At 36.5% G+C, this 6,000-nt stretch overlaps 1 pseudogene across 1 annotated transcript; it reads left to right on the top strand.

Annotated features, from left to right (window-relative positions):
* The first annotated feature begins 3,701 nt into the window (after positions 1 to 3,701).
* LOC311076912 (trace amine-associated receptor 13c-like) lies at positions 3,702 to 4,635 on the top strand (annotated as a pseudogene). Its single transcript has one exon. The product of its transcript is annotated as a trace amine-associated receptor 13c-like (transcript).
* Positions 4,636 to 6,000: the final 1,365 nt, after the last annotated feature.

Genomic DNA, 6,000 nt, shown 5'->3' with positions numbered 1-6,000 from the left:
CCAGGATCAGCAAAAGTAAGTACAATTTTGATGAACAAAACAACACACTCGTCTTCCCTCTATGTTGTAAACAAACACAGCGTCAGCTCATGTGTGAGTTTGCTCCTGCGAATACGTCGTTGTGTGACAGGAAGCTCGTGCTCCAGACTGCTATGAATGCGCTCAGGACTATTTGCTGAGGCTGTGGATTACATATTAGTGTTAATTTTCTTGCATAGGCCGATTGTTTCACTTCTTAAGACCTCAATGCATCGTCAGGAGCCGTGGGTATTAATTGACCCATACTCTGTGTGACCAAAACATTTTTTGGACTAAAACCCAAACTCTCCTGTGTCACCTCCAGGCTACGAGCATCAACCAAGACAGACCCTCTTCCCAATCCTAATTCAAATCAACACAGTTAAGTATGTAACAACGACTTCAGAGACTGATGAAAACGCTTTAACGTACCTCGACTCAGAGCGTTATATGTGCAAATGGTTGTACATTCCAATGTAAAACTGGTCCCTCAGTCGCTCTGAATAATCTTGGGCATACCGAAAATAGAAATAAATTGTTTTAAAGCTTTGACCACAGCCTTGGTAGTCATCTTACACAGGAGATAGATAATGGGATAATGCATTGTTTGGAACATGACTGTAAGCAAATACGAGTTACTTTGGAGGCAATGGCCCAGCCCAACACAAATAATTATTATGTGTACAAAAGGTTTATTTATTACTGGTATCGGGCACAACGGCACAGGTTTTAAAGCCTGATTGGGTTTACCCAACATCTAGCAGGTCACTATAGCAATAGCAGCTACAGCAAGTTAAAATATATGCAGCAACATCTTTTTTAAAGGTGAAGCAAATGGAAATTGGCAAAAAACCCTTTTATAAAAAAAAATAATTTCAGTCCCAAAAGGCCAGCAACATCTCCATGGGCAGCACTTAAAGAGATAGTTCACCCAAAAATCAGAATTACCTCATGATTTACTCACTATCAAGTCATCCTAGATGTATATGACAATCTTCTCCCAGACGAATACAATCGGAGTTATATTAAAAAATGTCCTGGCTCTTCCAAGCTTTATAATGGCAGTGAACGGCCGTATCTATTTTGAAGTCCATCAAAGTGCATCCATCCATCATAAAAGTAACCAGTGATGCATGTATAACGTAGGATATAGGAGTATCATAAGTTTAGACGCCTCTCGCGGTTCAAACAAACAGGGCTGGGCAACAAACTTTATAGTCGATAAAGTTTAAAATATGGATATTTTTCTTACACGAACACATCGATTCACATAAGAAGGCCTTTATCAACCCTCGCAGAGCCATATGGATTACTTTTATGATTGATGGATGCACTTTTATGATGGATGGATTCACTTTGATGGACTTCAAAACAGATACGGCCATTCACTGCCATTATAAAGCTTGGAAGAGCCAGGACATTTTTTAATATAACTCCGATTGTATTTATCTGAAAGAAGAATGTCATATACACCTGTAGGATGACTTGAGGGTGAGTAAATCATGGGGTAATTTTCATTTTTGGATGAACTAACCCTTTAATACCGCCTCCTTAAACTGACCAGGTACCACTACCTGAATTATTGCCTCACCACATGAATCTTGCTTTTGATGAGCTTCTCCACTTCCTCAACAGCAACTTAGAAATAGGAGAGATAGAGCAGATAAACCATGTACCGCAAGCTTGGACATTATACATTCAGATGATAGAGTAAGGCTCTTTGCACATTATGGCACAAGACGGAAACACCACAGGGAATTCTCGCATCAATCAATTAGTTCACCTTTTCAATGGAGTAAATTAAACTACAGGTGGAGGAACCACATTTCTTCACACTTGCCCCCCTGCCAAATTATTCCCCAGAATTACAGAAATGGCATTCACGGATAATGATGGATGCACCCCAAGGGTTACCTCTATTTCAACTAAATCTGACTTTAACTGTTTGGGTATGGTTTCATTTAAAAAAGTAACATTTTGAACAAAAAGCTAAAAAAAAAAAAATCACATTAACGCGATCCCATCTTTACAAAATCCGGAATGGACAAACAATAAAATACAGCTGGTAGTGAATTAAACAGATCTGCCCAATTCACAAACCACAGTGGTGTACTCAACCCAGGATTCTGCACAAAATATATATAAAAAACCAATGCGAAGCATTGCTTAACTTAAAAGGAGAATTAAATCTCATCTTGTAATCCACACAGCTAGATTTACACCTACCTTATATGAGTTTTGTTTCAACAGTGTTGTATACATATAAATAACATATAACATAGGCCTACGAGCAAACATTCTACAGTCAAACCTATTAATCAAACTCAAGGTTTATTTTTGTCAGTGTATACGCCCAAGATGTATAACGTTAGAAACAAGGGCTGTCCTGATGTCGATGTGCTTGATACAGGAGTAAACAAAATAGAAAAACAATTTGACCTCAAAACAATGCTTGTTTACAACCTCTAATGAAAAGATAGTTTAATAATGTTAATGAACTGAAAACAAAAGCTCCAAAAAGATGACACAGTATGAGATTAAAAATAAGTGATTACTTTAAAGAATAATATTAATAATTTCCAACAAACTATCTCCCAATTATTTTAACTGCAGCTGACCATCTTCCTAAAATCAATAATCTTCATACATTTTAGGCTGTTTGAGTATTTTGACAAATTTCAGTAAATTAAACAACACTTTCTGAGAGAACTGAAGAAATTCAGGCTGTCACATTCAGAGGGAGGAGTCACCCTCACACTCATGTCTAATCAAGACGGTGTGAGATATTTTGAAAAATGTGGGTAACCAGACAGTTTCGCTTCCCATTGACTTTTATTGTATTTTTTGTCCATATAATGGATGTCATTGGGAACTGAAACCTTTTTATTACACATATGTTCAATTCAATAGCCTTTTCACTGCACAGATAAAGATCATTTCACCCTTTTTGATAATGTGTTCTGTATAGGGGACAGTTATTGCCCACCTATTACATTTCAATAGTTATTTTACAGGGTAAACTGGGAGGATTATGGACTGCTCAAGCATTCTTGAGTTCCAAGGGATGATATCCCCTCTATTTCTGGACCCCATTCCTAATTCACAGAAATAATCTTAATAACACCAAAGGACCCCTCAGATGAGTTTCAGGGGCCTCTCAAAGGAAGGGTGATCTACAGTGGCTGATTATTAATGATTAAAGCAATAACCACCACACCTGTGTTCAGTTCAGTTCCACCTGTGCATTGCTTTCATGTGTAAATACTAAACAATAACAAAACAGTGAAGAAATTAAGCAAAAAAAAACCCTAAATGCATTAACTTTTGAACAGTGTAGGAGAATCCTAATCTGCACTGAAGAAATTAATTGCATTTCAAAGCTAATGTAAAAAAAAAAAAAAAAAAAAATTAAAAAAAATTATTTGTATGTTACATCATCAGTGGGCAGTAGATGGTACAGACTGTATAAATGAAAGGACAGTAAGGAGAGCAGAATAAACTCCTAACAGGAGGAGACTCACTCATGGCCTATGAGACAGAGGATCATGAGACTCAATAAATTCCACTAGAAACAAACTTTGTTGTATTATTTTATTTTAATACTGTGAAGCTGCTTTGATACAATCTGTATTGTGAAAAGCGCTATACAAATATACTTGATTTGATTTGATTTGATTCAATACTGCTTTCCTGCCATCAACTCATCATGTATCAAGGGAATGCGCTCTAGATATGAATACAATATCATGTATGTGTTTTTTTCATTCCTGTCAGCATGGACTGTCTTTCTGAACCTGCTGGTGATCATCTCCATCTCTCACTTCAAGAAACTTCACACTCCAACAAACCTGATTATTCTCTCTCTGGCTGTGACCGACCTGCTTATTGGACTTGTCATGCCCATAGAGGCAACCAGACTTATTGAGACGTGTTGGTACTTTGGAGACACTTTCTGTAAACTGTTTATGATAATCCTTGGATTGCTCTTCTCAGCATCTCTTAGTAGCGTAGTATTAATTGCTGTTGATCGTTATGTGGCTGTGTGTCACCCTTTACAGTACCCACTGTCTGAGCTGGATTTGTTTTTCAACATATAATGCGACAATTGTAATTAATAATGGATTTTTAGACACTTCACTCAGAACAGACATGTGTTATGGAGAGTGTTCTTTTATGATGGGTTTTGCCTGGGGAGTCATTGATCTGTTCATGTCTTTTATTTTTCCTTGTACCCTAATCATAACTTTATATTTTAGGATTTTTTATGTAGTACATCAGCAAGTGAAAGTTATAAACTCTCTGATTAAGGGTGGTAAATGTGTAACTGAAGGTTCAGTGAGGAGGAAATCTGAGAGTAAAGCTGCTCTGACATTAGGAATCATTGTGACAGTTTATCTGCTTTGCTTGATTCCATACTATATCTGTTCTATATCAGTAGTCTCTTCCACAACCATAAATCTATTGACATGGGTTGTGTACACAAACTCAGGTCTGAATCCTCTGGTCTATGCTTTATTTTATCCCTGGTTTAAAAAGACAGTTAAACACATCTTAACTCTGAAAATATTTCAGCCAGCATCCTCTCTGGTCAATATTTTTACAGAGCATCAATATTAATTAAACTGGTGAGGCTGTCACTCATAAAGGATATGATTATCTTTGTAGGATTTACATTTGTAATTTACACTACATGTAGCTTAGTATGTAGCTTATTTCAGAGAGTATGTTTTCTGCATTTGATGTTCAATTTGAATAATTAATTAAAAACTTCTAAAACTTCTTTCCACACACATTGAAATTAAGTGACACAATGTTCATAAATTGTATTACATTAGCTTATTACAGTTTTTACCAATTGCTTACACACGTTTTCAAAACTAAGTCTCCTTTTTTCAAAACTCTACACACAATTCTCAAAACTGCACACACAAAATGCAAAATGCCTTCAAAATGCAACACTGCATTCAAAATGCCATAAACACAAGTCAGAATGGTTGGTTAGTGATCAGTTAAGCAATTCGTGTTTGCACATGTGAGGAGTGTGTCTGTGTGACCTGGTGAATAAGTGTAGCATTTTGATTGGTTGTGTTTGGAAAAAGGAAAGCAAGTCACTTCCTGATAGATCTTTGTGTTTTAAGTAGAGAATTGTTTTGAAAAAAGTGTTTAATGCAATTGAAAACTGAGTCAAAGGCTGAGAAATAGCTTATGGTCTTGGAGATTTGGCATGTAGTTTTGCACTTTGAGTGAGAGGTTTCAAAAATCGTGTGACATGAAAAGATTTTGTGTGTAAGCAGTTGGTAAAAACTGTAAATAAACTGAGCAAGCAGCATAAATCCTCAATGTACTGGAATAAATGGTAAAGGGAGATATTATGTGCTTTATGCTTTATCACTTTCATCAATCCTGTTGCATCTGTGTTATTAAAGATCAAAAACATAATGACAAAAAGTGGACAGTAAAAAAAAGTGATGTCCTCTAACTTTCAGAAAATGTCCTCTAACTTTCAGAAAATGTCTTAATGTATAAATATTGGTATGAACAAAAATATTCAACAACTGACACATAAACTAAACAAGTTTTGCAGACATTTGACGAACAGAAATGAAACAATGAGTCCCTGAACAGTATCAAAATTAGCAGTCATATCTGGTGTAGCCAGAAGCTGCTTTAAGTACCACAGAGCATCTCATCCTCATGGACTGCTGCAGACTAGACAGTTCTCGATGTGAGATACCACACTCTTCCACCAAGGCTCTCAAAGTTCTCAAACATGGTTCCAGGATCACAGTTTGTGTGTGTGTGTGTGTGTGTGTGTGTGTGTGTGTGTGTGTGTGTGTGTGTGTGTGTGTGTGTGTGTCCTGATCAACCCAAACGTCCCCACAAAGATAGTAATATCAGACATGTTTGACCTTGTGGAGACTTTTTTTTTATGGTCCCCATGAAGAAAACATGCTTTAAATTATACTAAATTATGTTTTTTGA

Source organism: Abramis brama, assembly GCF_963993115.1.
Source record: "Abramis brama genome assembly, chromosome: 25".
In the NCBI taxonomy this organism is placed as follows: domain Eukaryota; kingdom Metazoa; phylum Chordata; class Actinopteri; order Cypriniformes; family Leuciscidae; genus Abramis; species Abramis brama.
The sequence above is the reverse complement of the archived record's forward strand: the minus strand, read 5'-3'. Positions and strand labels throughout refer to the sequence as shown.